Genomic DNA, 21,890 nt, shown 5'->3' on the forward strand with positions numbered 1-21,890 from the left:
TAGAGCAAAGATGGCTGCTGATGCCACAAGGGTTCAGGTTTCCTGGGTTCCTCTTTTCCTGGGACTTGTTTCTGTCCAGGCTCAGCTGCTTTATTCTCTCCACAAGGCCAGCTGTAGAGATGGCTTGTCTCTCTTCCTGGGACCTTTGCTGTATCTGCTTTTCTGTGTGTTTACTTCCTGCGCTCCAGCTAAAAAACTCAAACTAACTCATGTGCCTTGTTGTTTTCTCTGTGGGTCCCCTGCCCACCAAGGGGGTGGGGATGCAATGTCCTATTGATGTGGCCCAATTAAAGCATTAATCTGCCAAAGGGGTGCTGATGCAAAATACCAGAAATCGTTTTTTTTTTTTTTAGGTTTATTTATTTATTTCTCTCCCCACCCCACCCCCCAGTTATCTGCTCTCTGTGTCCATTCACTGTGTGTTCTTCTGTGACCACTTCTATCCTTATCAGTGGCACCGAGAATCTGTGTTTCTTTTTGTTGGGTCATCTTGTTGTGTTAGCTCTCCGTGTGTGCGGCGCCATTCTTGGGCAGGCTGCACTTTCTTTCGTGCTGGGTGGCTCTCCTTACGGGGTACACTCCTTGCGCATGGGGCTTCCCTATGCGGCGGACACCCCTGTGTGGCATGGCACTCCCTGTGTGCATCAGCACTGCATATGGGCCAGCTCCACACGGGTCAAGGAGGCTCGGGGTTTGAACCGCGGACCTCCCATGTGGTAGGTGGACGCCCTATCCATTGGGCCAAGTCCGATTCCTGGTTGGTTTTTATGAAGGCTATTTGTTTGGGGTAGGAGCTTACAGATACCAGGCCATAAAGCATAAGTTACTTCCCTTACCTAAGTCTGTTTCCACACGCTGGAGCAAGATGACTGCTGGTTTCTGCAAGGGTTCAGGCTTCCTGGGTTCCTCTCTTCCAGGGACTTACTTCTCTCTGGGTTAAGGATTTCTGTCTTCCTGGGGCTTGCTTCTCTTTCCTCTGTGAGCTTACTTTCTGGGGCTCTAGCTTAAGGCTTCAGCATCAAACTCTAACTGAAAACTCCCAACATCAAATACCCCCAACTCTGTCTTTTGCCATGCCTTTTATCTGTGAGTTCCTTCAATGCCCTACTGGCACAAGAAGTTTACATAATTACTTAATCAAGTAAAGCTATGAATCCAATATAATCTCATATGCCCAGAGGAAAAGATCAGTTTACAAAAATAATCCAGTATTTCTTTTTGGAATTTCATCAATAATATCAAACTGCTACAATCATTCTTAAAAAAGTGAAGCCTCTGAATCCAAAATAATCTTTTTCCCCCATATATTTGTTAATGCTTTTTTTTAAAAAAGATTTTATTTATCCCTCTCATCCCCTGCTGCTTGCTCTTGCTGTCTGCTCACTTTGTCCATTTGCTGCATGTTCTTCTGTATTTGCATCTTCTCTTCTGTTCTTCTCTTTAGGAGGCACATGGAACTGATCCCGGGACCTTCTGAAGTGGGGGAGAGGCATTCAATTGCTTGAGCTACCTTAGCTCCCTGGTTTGTTGTGTCTCTCCTGTGTCTCTTTTGTTGCATCATCTTGTTGTGCCAGCTGTCTGCGTGGTGTGGTCCTGCTCTCCGTGTGGTGTGGGCCAGCTCTCCTTGTGGCTTTTACCAGGAGGCCTTGGGAACTGAACCCTGGGCCTTCTATATGGTAGACAGGACCCCAATCACTTGCACCACATCGCTTCCCTCCAATATAATCTAATATTCGCAGAGGGACAGACCAGTTACTAACATAATCCAATATCTATTTTTAGAGTTCATAAACAATATCAAACTGCCACAATTGGTGTGCAAATGTCAGTTTGTGTCCTTGCTTTCCATTCTTCTGAATGTATTCCTAGTAATGTGATTGCTGGATCATATGGCAGTTCTCTGATTCAGCTTCTTGAGGTACTGCCAAACTGACTTTCACAGAGGCTGCACTATTCTACATTCCTACCAACAGTGAAGGAGTGTTTCTATTTCTCCACATCCTCTCCAGCACTTACAGTTTTCTGTTTTTTGATGATTGCCATTTTATAAGTTGTAAAATGATATCTCATTGTAGTTTTTATCTGCATTTCCGTAATAGCTAGTGATGTTGAACATTTTTTCGTGTGCCTTTTGGCCATTTGTATTTCCTCTTAGGAGAAATGTCTATATCCCATTTCCCATAAAGTCTTTTGCCCATTTTTAAATTGGGTTGCTTGTCTTTTTATCACTGAGTTGTATGATCTCTTTATATAACATGGATAGCAAATGGATATTACATTACTTGATAAGATTGCTTTAGAGCTTCTGACTGGATTACGTCAATGAGGTGTGACTCTGCCTCCTTGCAGGGTCTGATATAAATGGAGGTACAGAAAGACAGAGGAAAAGGAAGCCATGTGAGAGAAAACTAGAGGATTTCTTAAGCGTGATGCTGCAAGATAAGCCCTATGTCAGGTGTGCCTATAGCTGCGGAAATGTTGAGGTCTGGGCAGAGATTGCTGGCCATCTTGTTTCAACACATGGCAGCTGACTTTGGTCAGAAAGCACCTTATATGATGCCTGGATTTGGCCATTTCATGGTCTTGGAATTGTAAGCTTCTACCCCAAATAAATCTCGTTTATAAAAGTCAACCCATTTCTTGTACTTTGCATTGGCAGCTTTGGCAGCCCTTTGGCAAACTAAAACAGTGTTTCTAGGAATTTGTCCATTTTGTCTATATTGTCTAGTTTTTGGCATACATTTCTTCATAGTATCCTTTTATTATCTCTCATTTCTGTGGGGTCAGTGGTAAGATCCCCTCTCTCATTTCTTTTTTTTTTTTTTTAAGATTTATTTTTATTTATTTAATTCTCCTCCCCTCCCCCGGTTGTCTGTTTTCTGTGTCTTTTTGCTGCGTCTTGTTCCTTTGTCCGCCTCTGTTGTCGTCAGCGGCACGGGATGTGTGGGTGGCGCCATTCCTCAGCAGGCTGCACTTTCTTTCGCGCTGGGCGGCTCTCCTTACGGGTGCACTCCTTGCGCGTGGGGCTCCCCTTCGCGGGGGACACCCCTGTGTGGCACAGCACTCCTTGCGCGCATCAGCACTGCGCATGGACCAGCTCCACACGGGTCAAGGAGGCCCGGGGTTTGAACCGCGGGCCTCCCATGTGGTAGACGGACGCCCTAACCACTGGGCCAAAGTCCGTTTCCCCCCTCTCTCATTTCTGATTTTATTTATTTGCATTTTCTTTCTTTTTTCTTTGTCAGTCTAGCTAAGGGTTTGCCAACTTTATTGATCTCAAAGAATCAATTTTTGATTTTGTTAATTCTCTTGTTTTTTTTGTTCTCAATTTCATTTATATCTGCTGTGATCTTTATTATTTCTTTCCTTTGATTTGGTTTGGGATTAGTTTCCTGTTCTTTTTCTAGTTTCTCTAGGTGTGCGGTTACGTCTTCAATTTTAGCTCTTTCTTCTTTTTAGATTAGGCATTGAGGGCTGTAAATTTCCCTCTCAGCACTGCCTTTGTTGTATCCTATAGGTTTTGATATGTTTTGTTCTCATTTTAATTTGTCTCAGGATATTTACTGATCTCTCTTTCAATTTCTTCTTTGACCCACTGATTCTTTAAGAGTGTTGTTTAATCTCCATATATTTGTGAAAATTTCATTTTTCCATCTGTTATTGAATTCCAGCTTCATTTCATGGTGATCAGAGAAAGTATTTTGTATAACTTCAATCTTCTTACATTTATTGAGACATGTCTTGTGACCCAGCATATGGTATATCCTGGAGAAGGATCCACGAGCACTTGGAAAAAAATGTATATACTGCTGTTTTGGAGTATAATGCTTTATAATATCTGTTAGGTCTTATTCATTTATCGTATTATTCAAGCTCTCTGTTGGCTTATTTATGCTCTGTCCAGATGTTCTGTCCTATGCTGGAAATGGTGTATTGAAGTCTCCAGCTATTATTGTGGGACATATATTTCTCCCTTCAGTTTTGCCAGAGTGTGCCTCATATATCTTGGGGCTCCCAGGTTAGGTGCATAAATATTTATTATAATTATTTCTTCTTTTAGAATTGTCCCTCTTATTAATATATAATGACCTTCTTCAATTCTTGTAAGTTTTACATTTAAAATCTAATTTGCCTGATATTAATATCACTATACAACCTGGTTGTGTCCTTTTTTCTGAAGTGAGTCTCTTCTAGACAGGATATAGATGGCTTATTTATTTTTTTAATCTATTTTGTCAGTTTATGTTTTTTGATTGAACATTAATGGATTGAATTCTCCAACGTTATTACTGTAAAGGCTTTATCTCATCCATTTTATCACTTGACTTTTTGTTGTCATATCTTACTATCGTCTGTCTTTTTACCCTTTATTTATTTATTTTTTCTAAATTAATTTATTTTTCCCCTTTCTCTCCCCCTTCCCCGCCCTGCTGTTTTTGCTGTCTGTGTCCGTTCACTGTGTGGTCTTCTGTATCTATTTCTCTTTTTGTCTTCTCTTCTCATCTTTCTCCTCTAGGATTCACTGGGGCTTATCCTGGGGAACTCTAATGTGGAGAGAAGTTCCCTTTCAGTTACGCCACCTCAGTTCCTGGTTTCTGCTTCACTTCACCTTGACTCTCCCCTTCATCTCTCTTTTCGTTACATCATCATCTTGCTGTGTGACTCATTTGTGTGGGCACTTGGCTTGCCACGTGGGCACTGACTTACCAGGCAGGCACTCACATGGGCACTTGGCTCATCATGCAGGCACTTGTCTTGCCATGCAGGTACTTGCACAGGCACTCTGCTCACCACATGGGCACCGACTCACTGTTCGGGCACTGGCTCACCATGCGAGCACTTAGCTCACCATGTGGGCACTTGCGTGGGCATTTGGCTCACCACGCAGGTGCTCAGCTCTCCATATGGGCACTCATGTGGGCACTCAACTCACCATGCGGGCACTCAGCTCTCCACACAGGCACCCACATAGGCACTCAGCTCACCATGTGGCCACTTGGTTTACCACGCAGGCACTTGGCTTGCCACGCAGGCACTGGCTTACTGTGCAGGCACACTTTCTCTTCTCTTTCACCAGGAGGCCTCAGGGATCTAACTCAGGTCCTCCCCAATGGTTGGCAGAAGCCTTATCACTTGAGCCACATCTACTCCCCTCTTTTTACCCTTTAAATTACCCTAACTAATAATATTCATTTCTATACTCCTCACCTAGTCTTTCACCTTTGTCTTTTTCTTTCAGGTTGTAGTACTCCCTTTAGTATCTCTTGTAAATCTGGCCTCTTGGCAACATAATCTCTCAGTTTTTGTTTGTTTGTTAAGACTTTAAACACCTTTATTTTTAAAATTTATTTCTCCCCCCTACCATTGTCTGCTGTATCCATTTGTTGTGTGTTCTTCTGTGTCTGCTTGTGTTCTTTGTCAGGCAGCACCAGGAATCTGTGTCTCTTTTTTGTTGTGTCATCTTGCTGCGCCACCTCTGTGTGTGTGTGTGGCACCACTCCTGGGTCGGCTGCATTTTTTACGCAGGGCGGCTCTCCTTGCAGGGCATGCTCTTGCACGTGGGGCTCCCTTACGTGGGGGATACCCCTGCATGGCATGGCACTCCTTGCATGCAGGAGCATTGCACGTGGGCCAGCTTACCACATGGGCCAGGAGGCCTTGGGTTCGAACCTTGGACCTCTTATATGGTAAGCAGACTATCAGTTGAGCCACATCGGCTTCCCATTGCCTTTATTTTTGAAGGGCAGTTTTGCTGGATAGAGAATTCCTGGCTGTCAATTTTTCTCTCTCAGTACCTTAAATACATCATACCACTTTCTCCTTACTTCAGTGGTTTTTGATGAGAGATTGGCATTTAGTCTTATTGAGGTTCCCTTGTATGTGATGTGGTGGTTTCCTCTTGCTCTGTTCAGAATCCTCTATTTCTGGTATTTGTCATTCTGAATAGTAGGTTTCTTGGAGTAGGTCTATTCAGATATATTCTGTTTGGGGTACGTTGTCCTCGGTTACTGATATTTACGTCTTTCATAAGGGTTGGGAAATTTTCTGTCATAATATCCTAAAATATTCTTTCTGTCCCTTTTTCTTTCTCTTTCCTTTCTGGAACAATAACTTGTATGACTGTGTGTTTCACGTTGTCTTTTATTTCCTGAGACCTTATTCCATTATTTCCATTCTTTTCTTCTGTCTTTTCAAGTTTAGATATTCTGCTTTGATTTCACTAATTCTATCTTTCTTTAATTCAAATATGCTGTTATATCCCTTTAATGTATGTTTTTTTTTTTAGATACTGGGAATTAAACTCAGGACCTCATACATGAGAAAGCAGGCACTTAACCACTAAGCTACCTTCACTCCCTAATAAGGGTTGGTTTTTACTTTCTTTCTTTTTTCTTTTTTTTTAGGAGGTACCTAAGAACAAACCTGGGACCTCATACATGGGAAGCTGGTGCTCAGACACTTGAGCTACATCTGCCCCCCAATGTAGTTTTTTTCAAAGATTTATTTTACTTATTTATTTTTACCCCGCTTTGTTGTTTGTTCTCACTGAATGCTCTCTGTTCATCTTCTTTTGTTTAGGAGGCACCGGGAACCGAACCTTAGACCTCCCATGTGGGAGGGAGGCACCCAATCCCTTGCTTGTTGTGTCTCTCATTGTGTTTCCTCTCTGTGTCTCTTCATTGCATCATCTCGTTGTGTCAGCTTGCTGTGTCAGCCAGTTGTGTCAGCTCAGTGTGTTACTGGTCTTTTTAGAAGGCACTGGGAACTGAACTGGGACCTCCCACTTGGTAGGCAGGCACCCAACGCTTGAGCCACACCTGCTTCCTGCCTAATTTTTTTTTTTTTTAAGATTTATTTTTATTTATTTCTCTCCCCTTCCCCTCCCTGCCCCAGTTGTCTCTTCTCTGTGTCCATTCACTGTGTGTTCTTCTGTGTCCACTTTTATTCTTATCAGTGTCACCGGGAAACTGTGTCTCATTTTGTTGTGTCATCTTGCTGTGTCAGCTCTCCATGTGTGCAGTGCCACTCCTGGGCAGGCTGAACTTTCTTTCGTGCTGGGCGGCTCTCCTTACGGGCTGCTCTCCTTGTGTGTGGGTGCTCCCCTACATGGAGGACATTCCTGCGTGGCATGGCACTCCTTGCGCGTATCAGCACTGCGCATGGGCCAGCTCCACACGGGTCAAGGAGGCCCTGGGTTTGAACCATGGACCTCCCATATAGTAGGTGGACGCTTTATCTGTTGAGCCAAGCCTGCTTCCCTTAATGTATTTTTAATCTCACCAATTGAGTCTTTCATTCCCTTGAGCTCTGTTTCTTTTCTTTGCAGGCTTTCAAATTGTTCTTTATGTTCACCCAGTGTCTTTTTTTTTTTAATAGATTTATTTATTTATCCTCCCCCCATCTTTTTTGCACTTTTGCTGTCTTTTTTGTCATCTGTCTTTTTTGCACTTTTGCTGTCTGCTTGAATTCTTGTCTTCTCTTTAGGAGGCACTGGGAACCAAACCTGAGACCTCCCGTATGGTAGGCTGGAGCTCAATTGCTTGAGGCACATCCGCTTCTCCCAGTGTCTTCTTAATATCCTTTTTTGTCTTTAGTCATATTTTCCCTCATCTCCTTGAATTGACTTAGGAGGTTTGTGTGATTTATTAGTTTTCTTTAATCCTGTATCTTGTCAGGAATTTTGGTGCATTCCTTTGGCTGGGCCATATATTCTGGTTCTTAGTATGGCTTGTAATTTTCTGCTGATGTCTAAGCATCTGAATAGGTTGGTGAATTTACTTTGACCATCAATTTCTCTCTCTTGCATAGTGGTTTTGTATCATGGCTCTTTTTTGATTTTTGGTTCAACTTATTCTGTCTTTAACACTGCCCAGCCTTAGCTATTAAAACAGGGTCTCACTAATGGGGTGCAGACCAAATCAATGGGACTGGGTCAAGAAATACCTAAAAGCAGTTTATCTCCTTGCATTTTCCCTCCTGGCCACAGAGAGTGCTTGTTGATAATCTTTCCACAGGGGTGTCTCTTTTTTTTTTTTTTAGGGGTTTCTCTTTTAATCTCCATTTGCCCATGATTCTGATCTGGCCTGAGCAAAGATTCAAAGCTGACTCTGCTGGCCAAACTCACTGAAGAGAAACCACTCTCTGCCATCCTCTACACCCTCCCTCCTGGGGAAGAAAACATCTGTTCCCCTCTCAGCTGGTTACAGTGAGCCATGGATTTTACCAGGCTTTTCACCCAGAGGGTGGGGGATGGGTGCTGTTCCTGGCTGTGGTGACTTGTAACTCATGGTTTTCCTTTTGGCTTCTAATTTCTCTTTCCCTTGCCTTCCTGGGGGTGTGCAGCACTCTAGTGGTCTGCAGACCCCCAAAGCGGACCCCTTGGACAGCTTTTTGTTCTTCTTCCATTGTTTTTATGAGAGAGTTGAGCCCTGCCTACCTATTCCAATGCCATCTTCCCAGAAGTCCTCCATAAAATATTATTATATACATATTTTTTTCTTTCAAAAGTTTAATTACTATTGAGCAAGAGGTGATTTTGCTTAACATTACAGAACATTTCAGGACTTGGGTTACAAAAGAATAGCACATTATTTGCACTTGTAATTGGTTTTCCTTTTTATGCATGTTGACAAGAGGAAAAGAATAACTAGTATATGGCTGAAACATAAAGTAACTAAATTCTATGGAATCCTTTAAAATGAAAGGTGAGACATATTAAAAGAATGGATTAACATATTCAGTAAGCCCTTTTTTTTTTTTACTACTAATCAAAGTTATTTTTTTCCTTTTGATGACCTGTTTTTCATATATAGACTGGAAATAAAATTTTATATATCTGTTTTTTTTTTCTTTCTGCTCAGGTTTCAACAAAGTAGTTTTGAGTTCCATCCATTTAGATTTTTAAGCATTTTATTTATTAGAAAGGTAGTGTCTGTAGCAGTTTGATATTATTGATGAATTCTAAAAAAACATTATTGGATTATGTTTGTAAACTGGTCTTTTCCTCTGGGTGTGTTAGAGTGTATTGGATTCAGAGGTGTTACTTTTACTTGATTAAATGATGATTAAGGCTTTGATTGGGCCACATCAGTAGGACCTTGAGTCCCTGCCCCTTGGTGACTCACAGAGAAAATGTACCACAGAGAAGGGAGGCTGGAGTCTTGAGCTGGAGCCTGGGAAGTAAGCACACAGGGGAGTTGGTTGTGAGGAAAGAGAGGAGGCCCTGGGAAGAGAAACAAGCTGTTTACCTAATAGTAAACAGCTGGCCAAGTGGGGAAAACAGAGAAGGTGAACCCAGAGAGAAGTAGACCCCAGGAAGAGAGGAACCCAGGAAGCCTGAACCCTGGCAGATGTCGGCAGCCATCGTGCTCCAAACATGTGGCAAAAGACTTTGGTGAAGGAAGTAACTTATGCTTTAGGGCCTGGTAACTATAAGCTTCTATCTCAAATAAATACCCTTTATAAAAACCAACCGATTTCTGGTATTTTACATCAGTACCACCTTGACTTACTCATCAAAAAAATGATTTTGAATAGTATACAGGACTGGTGGAAACTGGTTATTTTACAACATCAGACAATACAATATCTGCTATGTGGCTGGTTTCAGTCGACTCCCTTTGTTGTCCTTGTGGATGGAGCATTATGTCTTGTATAAGTCCACTCCTCTTGCCCATAGGAATTGTAAGTCTCCTCATTGAGTCTATGTCCATAATCATAGTTATTGGCACCACTTTGGGCTGTGGTGTTATAGCTGTTATCATAGGAATCATAACTGTTTATCATAAGCAGTACCATATCCATCCTCATAGTTGTCATCTCCAAAGGTCTCTCGTGCAGAGGGTATAATAAAAGCCAGTTCCACCATTTACCCTGTGGTCATTCTTCCTACCAGCTTCATCCATTTCCTGGGAGAAATCTGATTGGCACAAATGCCCGGATCTCAGACTCATTTGAAATGTACATAGGAGATTTTATGTAGTGCCAGGTTGACTTGATTATATTTAATTCCTGAATGTAACTATAATATTTATGTGTCTCCACTACAGCGCCCCAGTCTTCAAATATTAAAATAATAAATTTCAAAAAAAAAAAAAAAAGTTGAAGGGAGTCCTCTTGCTCAGGGGGTGAGAAGCCTTCTTCCCTGACTCACTGTCTTTCAGATGGGAAGGACTCCCCTGGAAGTTGGTGTTGCTCCAGGCACACTCACTCCAACTGGCCTGGGTTTTGACTCCTCCCTTTCCCCTGGTTATTGCTGTGGTTGGTGCATTTCTTGTATGCAAAGGAGATTACCCTGGACCTACTGGGACAACTGCATTTTCTGAACCACAATCCAAATATGTTAATTCCTGGGGCTGTGCTTGCCTGATTTCATCATAGTCAGGAATGAAGAACTTTTAAATTTCTTCCAAGGCATGCCCCATCCAGGCTAATGCTTCTGCTGGATGGGCAAGGACTTCCATGAGAACGTGCAGATCATCACTGAGGTAGAAATACTTTGCTTCTCCACTTTTCATCAACTCTTCTTCCTTTGCCTTGTCTTGTGAACCTTTTCCAAGGATGGACATTTTTGTCAAGCTTTCTTGTAAATACTTCAGAAAATTGCCTCGTGGACCCCAAAATTTCCCCACAAAGTTGAATTTAGGGGAACAGTTTTATAGGAATTAACACTTTCTGTCCTAGCTTCATGTACTTATTAATCACCAGATCAATTTATTTTTCTTCGTCCTTGATTCTCCTTTTTGAAACTTCTCTATTTCTTGGTTCACCAGCCGCAGAGCGTGTGTGAAATAGGGGGCCACGAAATCCTCTGCCATCAGCTCCGGCTGGTACTTCTTCATGCTCGAGAGTCGCTGTGACCTGGACGCCGAATCCAGGCGGCTGGGAGGGAGGTGGTGTCCGCCCCGCACCCCCGACTCTACTCCCAGCTGTGCGGACCCTGCGCGGCCGGACAAGCGGGGAGGCTGGATGGGTGGGCGGCGGCAGCGCAGCCCCGATTTCCAGTGGCCGCTGCCTGCTAGACAATAGTCGGGGCTTCTGCTGAGGTGCAGGAGGAGTGGGCAGGGGCCTCGGGCCGGCGGGGTGGCATAATCCGCCACCCTGAAGCAGTTCCCGGGAGCCCAGCCAGCCGTGCCGCACCTGAGCAGCATTGCTACCTGCGCAGCATTGCTACCTGCGCGCCGCCACCCGAGCTCCCTGAGCTGCCGACCCCACACTCCACTCAAAATATTTTTAATGCGGAAAATCAGATTGCAATACAACTAGTATGTTCTCACTGTAAAGCAAAAGCAATGTATATCGATTGAAATAAAAACTGAATATGTATACATAGTAATGTTAAAATGGTTACCTTAAATAGTATAGTAGACATAAAAATTTTAAAAACATGTTTTTGTTTTCTAAATTTTATGCAGTGAATATTGTACAAGAATTGTAATAGAAAATCCATACAATATATTTCCAAAAGTAGAATTGCTATGTCACAAGCAAGGAATGTTAACGTATTTGTGTGATAGGCGATTCTTTACGTTGTATAGTAACCCTATTTCTCATGTTTTAAGAAACCTTTCTGTAATACTTTGGTAGGGACCATTAATTTTCTTGTTTCACAGATGTAGTTAACCTTACCATCTTTTATTTTGTTCTCCTTAATGTTTCTTTATTTTCAAGTCTTTTAGAGACTGTAGGTTGTTGGATTCCTTTTTTTTAAAAAATCCCATTCATAATTTTTAGTATTGCTGTTCAATGATTTAGAAGCTCTATATTACTGACATAGTAACTTATGAATATGACATTCTGGAAGTTACTTAACATGCCTCATGTTTCCCCATATGTAAAATGGAGGCAATATTAGTACTTATGTCATGAAGTTTTTGTCAGGAATAATGGCAAAATAATTGTTAAGCACTTAGAATGGTACCTTGCCAATAGTAACACTCAGTAAATGTTTACTAATTATTTTTATTGTAAAGTTTAGCTCCTTTATTTGATACTTTTCTATGCATATAAATAATTATTTTATGAAATTAGGATAAATTGGATATATTACATGCATTTTCTTATTTTCCCTTAACATCATATGATGTCATATCAATATTGTTTTAAAAGTTTGCATAATATTCCATTGTATATAATATACCATGATTTACTAAAATATATCCTTATTAATGGGCATGATGTTTTTGATATTATAAATATAACTATGACTAATATTCTTGTGTTTAGAATTATTCCTTCTTTAGGTAAACCTTTAAAAAATTTTTTATTTTTAAAGAAGCTTTAGATTTTATAAATGTTACGTAAAAAATATAGGGGATTTCCATATGCCCCACCCCCTCCCTGGGTAAATCTTAAAAGTGTTCTCTGTGTTTTGTAAAGAGCACCGAGTTCCAGGACTTCCTAGAATTTTCACTGGAACTCTTTCCCTTAGGTAGTTTGTGAACTTCCTAGCTACGGAGGCCATGCATTTTCATATGCTATTCCTTTGCTTATCCTCATTTTTTACTTATATTTCTCTTGTTCCTCTTTTTTTTTTTTTCTTCTGGAGAATGTCTACTTCTTTGTGATCCCTCTTAAATGCTACCTCCTCCACTGGCAACTCAAACCATCTCCAAAAAATATCATAATTGAAAATCAGAATCGTTTCCTCTTTGAGGCTCTTAAGGCATCTGTTCTTACTTCCATTTATCATTCATTCAATAGGTATTTGTTAGTACCATTTGAGTTCTAAGCATTTTGCTAGGTGCCAGGTAAGTGAGTAGTAGATAGCAAAACATGAGTCCTGCCCTCATGGAATTTACAGATTAGTGGAAAAGAGGACAAGAAACAAGTGATCAAAAATAAATATATTGCACATATTGACATAAACGTTACGAAGAAAAAGATGGGAAGAAAATAAGAGGGTTTTGAGTGGTTAGAGAACGTCTCTCTGAAGTGAGGACAGGTAAGCCAAAATTTAAAGAGTGAGAAGGAAGTAGATTATTTGGAGTGGCATAAGGAAGAGTCTTCTAGGCAGAGGAAATGACCCTGTTGGAAAGTCCTTTGGGCAGAAAGGCATTAGAGTATTCCAGGAACTAAAAGAAGAAGGCCTGTGGACTAGAGCAGAAGGAAGAATAAAGCCAGAGAAGTTGAAAAGAGGGGCCAGATCAGGCAGAAGTTTTAGGCCATGGTAAATAGTTAAGGTTTTATTCTCTTTGCATTGAAGGATTTAAGTAGGGGAATGGTTAAATTTACATTTTTATTTAATATAAATAAAATTTTATTAAATTTACATGTTTAGAGGATCATGGGATAGAGTGGGTATAAAATACACAGAGAGCAGGAGTCAATATGAGAGACTAGTAGTCTGTTGCAATCGAACAGGTGTTATATGGCGATGGCTTAGACTACTAGGTTAATGGAAGTGGAGTTGGAGAGTAGTGGATGGATTTGAGTGCTAATTAGTAGGAGATTGACTGGACTTGATTGATTGGAAATGGGGGCTGACAGAGAATGTGTCCTCAAGAATTGATTTATAGGTTTCTGGCTTGAACAGTGGAATGAATGGGAGTGCTGTTTACTGAGATACTGTAGGCTGGTTGAAAGAACAGCCTTGGTGGGAGGATAAATTGAGAAGTCAGCTTTTGAGAATCCTGGAGTTTAGATTTCAGAAGACTAGTTTGGAGATGGCCCTTTGGAAATTGTAACCATACAGAAAATATTTTAAACCACTGGAGTAGATTATCTTTTACCTTCTAGGGAAAGAATATAAAGAGAGAAGATGGCAAGGGGTAAGCGCTGGGAAACTACCATATCTGATGGGTTGGTTAGAAGGGGAGGAGATGGTAGCAGGGAGGCTGGAAGGGAACAACCAAACAGGTAACATACAGATCAATAGAGTGGGGTCATAGAAGGTAAGAGGAATGTATTTCTAAGAGTGGGTTCTTCTCCTATTGAGTAAGATGAGAATTAGAAAGTGTCCATTGGATTTGGCAGCCTGGAGGTCAGTGATGGCTTGTTAAGAGCCATTTCAGTGGAGTGGTAGGAGTAGAAGTCAGACTGGAGTGATTGAAGAGTCAATGGGTTTACAACTATTACTATATACTTATTGTTTATGTATGAGTGATATACTTCAATAAATTTTAAAAAATTAAAAAGAAGTCAATGGGAGATAGAGAAGTAGAGATAAATATATATAAACAGTTCTGTTATAGTGCTTTTCCATATTTAGTTCATATGGTTGCTTCTCTGCTTGACTCTGAGTTCTGTGGGACAAAGATGATGATGTTATTCACTTTTTGGAGCTCCCTGAAGTCTTTTGTAGTGCCTGGAAACATAACTGGCCTTCAAGAAAATGCTGAATGAATAAGGAAACACCTTGCAGTTTTCCATAACATACTAGTTATATTACTTTATAGTATTAAGCTTGCTCTTTCAAATCCTCTTATTATCAATATTTCTGCTTTTGGTCTCTGAGGGTCTCTTCTGGTATCCTTTTTAGTTTTCAGACTTCATTAAGAAATTTTTTTCATGTCCTTTAGATCTTTTATGGAACATGTTTGCTCCCCCCAAACCTGCCATGTTAAATTGTTTGTTTTTTAGGAGGTACTGGGGATTGAACCCAGGACCTTCAAGCATTTAAGCAGGGGAATGGTTAAATTTACATTTTTATTTAATATAAATAAAATTTATATCATTCAACCATTTTAGCTACATCTGTTCTCCGTGTTAGATTGTGAAATGGAGGGTTAAAAGAAGTATATACTTGTTATAATTAAATTTATTCTAGATTCATATAGATTTTCTTCTTAGCCTTCTCCATTTATGAGGAACTCAACATATTTTAACACTTATACCTATAAATGTTCTTTATGCTTTTTAGGGTTTTGTTGGATTCTTTTTTTCTCTTTTAAGTTTTTTTCTGTATAGCTTCCATGGAAATATTATTGAATACCTTTAGCAATACAGCCGTTCTTTTTTCACAATCACTGGTTGCTCCAAGCTAGTTTTTGGTCTGGAGCTTATGTTAGTTATACCTCTATTATGAATAGATTCTCCTACATTTTCCCTTCCTTCTCTTCCTCCTTTTTTTTTTTTTTTTTTTAGCATTCCTTTGCCTGTAATATTTTGTGCTCTGCCTCTAGACACGTTTTGCTGTGCTTGCAGATCTAAGAGAGTCATATTTAGGGGATTGTTGAGGTAAATATACACTATTCTAAGCCAGTCTTGGGTCCTGATTCTTTTTCTGCTTTCCTTCTCCAGTAATTTAAGTGAAGAACTGATGAAATCCCAGCATCTGCTTTTTATTTGTTACCTTTAAATTTAGTCTAGAGCAGAATGAGGCCTAAATTCCTTTCTTCTTGTCCTGGCAATGCTTATACTTCCAGGGCCACAGGAATTTTCTATGTAGAAGGCATTATCAGTGTTATATGTAAAGAGGTCTGAGAAGAGAGAATTACCTCTTCCAGGTCTCCTAATTTTATAATACCTTTGTTCTGCCTTCTCAGACTCAGAGAAGCAGTACCAAGCATCAAATTGCAGGGATAAGTTGCATCCATGAAAATAATAAATGAAAAGAACCAAGGTGCTCAGTTGTGGGTTGGGAAGTATAGTTAAAGATGGTCTAAGCAAACAATTTAGGACCGAGTTGAGAATATCAGGTTCTTTTTGGTTTTTGCTTTGTTGGATGCCTACTGTTGTACTGATCATTATCCTGGATGCAAATTACATTGTTGATTTGATCTTGAAAGAGGAGAAAGAATGTTTTGATGAGGTAGCTGAGCTGTCCTTTAGCACTGATGGATAGAGTCAAACAAAATCTAGGATATCAGCAGCACACTGCCTGGTGCAACCATTCCTTTACCAACTATGGAGCCCTTGAAGGCAGGGGAATATCGTCTTTATCTGTTGCTCTGCATGTGTCACAGCGCCTGACAGTGGGCACAAATGAATTTAAAATGTAAAAACATTTGTATATCAAAGACCGCTAATGCTCATCTGCTCTGCCTTGGCTCCTGAAATAATTCCTAATTCTTCAACTATTTTATTTTCCTGTTCTTGCCGTCTCAAACTCTACTACATTAGGGCAAGTCGCCACCATCTCCTGTAGGGACTACTGTATCTCCTTTATTCTAGTTGCACTTTCCTGGGGTACATTATTCAAATAGAGTTACCTTCAAAAAATGCAAATCAGATCATGTCACCTGCCAACTCAGATCCTCTAGTGGCTTCCCATTATAATCTCTCCTATTCAAATCTATTCTGAGTTAGGAGAGCTGACTTTCTGATACTGAGGGATTCTTTCATAAAGTTTTTCTACTCTCCTCCCCTCAAAACCAAAACCAAAACCAAGAACACACAAACAAAAAAGAAACACACCTGGAAAAACATCCTTATCAGCAGGCAGAAAAGCTTTAAAAAGAAGAGTAAATGTTCTTTAAGTACACCCTAATAAAATATTCACTTCATGTGAAGGTCTGTATACCTCTCCTGTCCTCTTACCCTAGTTCCTCAGGAAGGCCCCCTCATACATGCAGAACTCATAATGGAATCACCCACTCAGCCAATCTCTAGATCTGGGTGCATGAGTGAAAAGATTATTAAATTTCTCATTATTGAGGAAACTAACAAGGATACCTACTGGAAAGATAGCAGTACTCTCCAGACCAGGAGACTAGCAGTCAACATAGTGACAGATAATGTTAGATAGATAGTATAGATAAGCCTTAAAGTCAGACTGCCAGTTCCATTACTTACTTGTTATATAGCCTTGAGCAAATTATTTAAACCTTCCTAGGACACAGTTTTCTCTATGTAACATGGAAATAATACTTATGTTTAACTCTAGGGCTCTAGAAAAGCCCTAATTTCTCTAGGGATTGAATATTTAAGGGACTAAATGTCAGTATATTAAAAAAAAAAGTTATTGGTTTCATTATTCTCACTCTCATCACTATAATCCTACCACCACTCAAAGGAGTATCTTGTATTTGTCTCCATTATAGCATTTATTATGTTGCAACTTTCTGATTTTACATCTGTTTTTCTATAGACTTTAAGACCTATTTTATTATCTGTATTCCACTGCTGGCTAGAATAGTGGCACATAGACACATTTGGATTACTCTCAATGAGGAGTAATGTTTGAATTCCTCCAAATGAGTGGGCCTTTGTACAGAGAACACAGTAAAAAAAAAACATAAGCAAGATTAAATGCTGCTTTCCAAGATTTGGTGGGAAAGAAATGGATGATCCCTAGCCAAATAAAAAAGCCGAGGGTTATAGTTTTTTGGTTAAATATTGACATCAGGGAAGGATGGTTGGAATTTTTCTGATAGCTTTTGAATTTCCAAAGAACCTGAGTACTTCAACCACCAGTCCCATTGCCTTAAGCTGTTCCAGAGAAATGGCCATTGGGCTGTTGTTTTGTGGTGCTGAAGGAGGTTAGTAAGGTAGGGAATCAGAAGATGGATCTGAAACCTGGCAAGAAGTCCATGTGGACATCAATAACCCCAAGATGGCTGCTGGAAGACCCTCCCCCAAGATTCTACCACTCAGAAGACTTCCTCTGGAAGCCAGGAGAAGCCTGGATATTCTTAAGGACTTTATCATTAGGCCCTTCTGGGAGATTGATGGGGGGAATAAGCAATCAAAGCAATGAACAGCTGGAACTCCTCCCCTGCCATTAGCAAAGGGGTGGGATAATTAGCAGTTTAGAAAGTGGCACCAGACCTAAGTTCACTCTCTCGTGCTCTCTTGCCTCTGGACCCAGGGTCCAGCTGCCTGTCCCCCACTTGGATCACCACACAAGTAAAACCTGGGCATTTATAACCTATAATGGGAAATCGTATCCTGTAAATCAGCCCTCTTTATCACTTTTCAGCCCCTTCCTCTCTACCTGGGACTTCTGATCTGTTATTTTCTCCCGTTTCTCTTCCCTCTCTACCTAAATAAATTACCGGCCTAACTCACCTGATGTACTCTTGAAATTCATTTCTCCAGCATAGTCAGAGAACCTAAATGAAATTTGGTAACAGTGCCAACTAGATGTGGCCCTGACTCTGAAATATGTCCAGGTGCTCTAAGACGGGGCACAAATAATCTAATGAGTTTTAAAAAATATAGAAGTAAAAAGCCAGTCACACATTTATAATTTAGATATAGCATTGGCATCCGAACTCAAAAACCTTATTGTGATTAGATTGTGTCAAGCAATTTTATATTTAAGCTCCACTGATTTCTATGTGAGGGTATACCAAAGAAAGTCTTGTTGTAAAAGATATTTTTTTTGGGAAGCGTTAAAGGTTCCAAAAAAAGGGGTTGTCTCAGGATCCCTTTACCAAGATTATACTCACAGAACTTTGCAGAAATAATCTAGTGAGTGAAAAAAATGAACTCAGCATGGATCTGGTCCTTAAGGACTATTATAAACGTAAAGACTTTGTCATAAATTACTTCTGTGGGGAGATAAAAAAGCAAGTGGTGCATATATATTGCCTTGGGAATTTAGAGCAGGGAGACAGTATTTTAAAAAAATAGCTTTATTGAAATATAATTAATATACCATAGAGTTGACCCATTTAGAGTGAACAATTCAATGGTTTTCGGTATATTCACAGAATTGTGCAACCATTACCACAAATCAAGATGAGACTGTTTTCATCACATCAGAAAGAAGCCTCGTAACCTGTTAGGAATTACTTTATTTTCCTCCAATCCCCTACCCCCAGCCTTAGGCAACCACTGATCTACTTTCAGTCTCTCTGAATTTGCCTATTTGATATTTCACATAAATAGAATGACAACATGTAGAACTGTGTGGCTGGCTTCTTTTACTTAGCATAATGTTTCTGAGATTCACCCATGAGGTAGCATGTATCTAGTACTTCATTTCATTTCTCTCTCTCTTTTTTAATTAGAGAAGTTGTAGGTATACAGAAAAATAAGCAGTAAGTACAGAATTCTCATATACCAACCCTCCCCCACTACAGTTTTCCTTATTAACACTTTATATTATGTGGTACCTTTGTTACAGTTGATAAAACAAATATATATATATATATATATTTCCCTTGTAATTTCTTCTTTGACCAATTGATTGCGTTCTTTAACATCATTTATTTCTGGATTTTCCAGCTCTCTACCTGTTATTGATATACAACTTCATTCCGTTATGGTCAGAGAAGATGCTTTGTATGATTTCAATCTTTTTTATTTTATTGAGACATGTTTTGTGACCCAGCATTTACTCTATCCTGCATAATAATCCATGTGTACTTGAGAAGAATTTATAGCCTGCTGTTTTGGGGTGCAGTTTTCTGTATACGTCCACTAGGTCTAGTTCATTTATCATATTAAAGTTCCCTGTTTCCTTGTAGATCTTCTGTTCTATATATTGATGAAAGTGGTGTATTGAGTTCTCCAAATATTATTGTAGTGGTGACTGTTTCTCACTTCAGTTTTTCTAGTTTTTGTCTCATATATTTTGGGACACCATGAATTGAGCATAAATATTATGATTTTATTTCTTGTTGGTGGATTTAGCCTTTTATTAATATATGGTGTCCTTCTTTGTCTCTAGTAACAGCTTTTGACTTAATTTCTCTTTTGTCTGATATTAGTATAGCTACCCCAGCTCTCTCTTAGTTACTATTTTCATGGAATATCTTTTTCTTTTTTTTAACAAATTGATTTTATTGATACATATTAAAGCATAAAATTCACCAAAAGTGTACAATCAGTGGTATTTGGTATACTCACATAGTTGCACATTCATCGCGTCTGTATTGTTAGAGCATTTTTATTATTTCCATAATTAAAAAAATAATAAAAGACAGGCAAACCAACAAGATAACTCTTCACCTCTCAATCACTCTCTGTTTCCCCTGCTGGACATAGCTGCTATTTCTGGCTATTCTTGCACAATTATTTATTTATTAAGCAGTTTTACTGAGATATCCTCACATACCCTGTGATCTATCTAAAATGAATAATCCGTGGCTTTTAGTATAATCACAATATTGTGCATCATCACAAAGGATTTTAAAATTATTTCATTACTCCAAAAAGAAAAACCTCACACCTCTTAGCATGCCTTCTGTAGCCCTACATAACCACTAATCAAATTTCATCTTTATAAATTGATTTATATTTGCATTTTATAGAAATGCAATCATATAGTATGTTACACAATATATGTAGTTCATAGTAATGCATTCATATAGTATTTGTCTTTTTGTGTCTGGCTTGCTTCATTCAGTGTAATGTCCTTCAGGTCATCCACGCTGTCATAGGTTCACAATTTCATTTCTTCTTAGAGCTGCATAATATATCATCATGTGAATACATCACAGTTTGTTGATCCATTCATCAGTTGCTGGGCACCTGGGTTGTGTACAGCTCTTGGCAATCATGAATAAAGCTGCTGTAAACCTCAGTGTGCAGATGTCTATTCATGTCACTGCTCTCAGTTCTTCTGGTGGTATCTATATTCAACTTCTCCAGGAACTGCCAAATAGTCCTTCACAGTGACTGTACTATTCTGCATTCCCACCAACAGTAAATAAGTGTTCCTATCTCTCCACATCCTCTCCACTTGTAGTTCTCTTTTTTTTTCAACAGTGGTCATTCTGATAGGTGTGAAATGATATCTCATTGTAGTTTCAATTTGCATTTCAGGAGTGATGCTGAACATTTATTTATGTGTGTGTGTGTGTTTTTTTTTTCCATTTGCATTTCTCCTTAGGACAAATGTCTGTTCAAGTCTTTTGCTCAGTTTTTAATCAGGTCATTTGTCTTTTTATTGTTGAGTTGTAACATCTTTTTATGTATCCTGGATGTTAAACCTTTATTTGATGTGCGATTTCCAAGTATTTTCTCCCATTGAGTTGGTTACCTTTTCACCCTTTTGACAAAGTCCTGTGGGGTGCAAAAGTGTTTAGTTTCGAGGAGGTCCCGTTTATCTATGTTTTCTATTGCTGCATGTGCTTTGGGTGTGAAGTCCAAGAAACGACCACCTATCACAAGATCTTTAAGATGTTTCCCTACATTTTCTTCTGGTAGTTTTATGGAACTGGCTTTTATATTTAGGTTTTTGATCCTTTTTGAGTTGATTCTTGTATAGGGACTGAGATAGGGGTCCACTTTCATTCTTTTGGTTATTGATATCCAGTTCTACCAGCACCATTTGTTGAAGAGACTGTTTTGTCCCATTAAAATGGATTTGGTAGGTTTGTCAAAAACCAGTTGGCTCTACAGGCAAGGGTTTATTTCTGGACCCTCAATTCTATTCCACTGATCACTGTGTCTGTCTTTATGCCAGCACCATCCTGTTTTAATCACTGTAGCTTTGTAATATGTTTCAGGGTCAGGCAGTGAAATTCTTCCATGTTGCTCTTCTCTTTTAGAATGCTTTGGGCTATTCATATGCACTTTTTAGATTTTTGTGTATTGACCTTGTATCCTTCAATTTTGCTGAACTCATTTATTAGCTCAAGTAGCTTTGTCATACACATTTCAGAATTTTTGAAATATATTCTCATGTCATCCACAAATAGTAAGAGTTTTATGTCCTCTTTTCTTGTTTGGATACCTTTAATTTTTTTTCTTGTCTATTGCTGTAGCCAGAACTTACGTTGTATAATAGTGGTGACAGTGGACAACCTTGTCTTGTTTCCATCTTAGAGGGAAAGCTTTCAACCTTTCCACATTGAGTATGATGTTGGCTGTGGTTTTTCATATATGCCTTTTATCATATTGAGGAATTTTCCTTTTATACCTATCCTTTGAAGTGTTTTTTTATCAAGAAAGGATGCTGGATTTTGTTGAATGCCTTTTCTGCATTGATTGAGATGATCATGTGGTTTTCTTCCTTCAGTTAATTAATGTAGTATATGTATTATGTTGATTGATTT

At 39.4% G+C, this 21,890-nt stretch overlaps 1 protein-coding gene and 1 pseudogene across 4 annotated transcripts in view; one reads left to right on the forward strand and one right to left on the reverse strand.

Moving 5' to 3' along the window:
- UNC13B (unc-13 homolog B) overlaps positions 1-21,890 on the forward strand; it is a 293,983-nt gene that overhangs the window by 28,174 nt on the left and 243,919 nt on the right. The window lies entirely within an intron of this gene.
- Positions 10,290-11,150, reverse strand: LOC139439454 (KH domain-containing, RNA-binding, signal transduction-associated protein 3 pseudogene; annotated as a pseudogene).

This window comes from Dasypus novemcinctus, chromosome 8 (assembly GCF_030445035.2).
Source record: "Dasypus novemcinctus isolate mDasNov1 chromosome 8, mDasNov1.1.hap2, whole genome shotgun sequence".
NCBI lineage: Eukaryota > Metazoa > Chordata > Mammalia > Cingulata > Dasypodidae > Dasypus > Dasypus novemcinctus.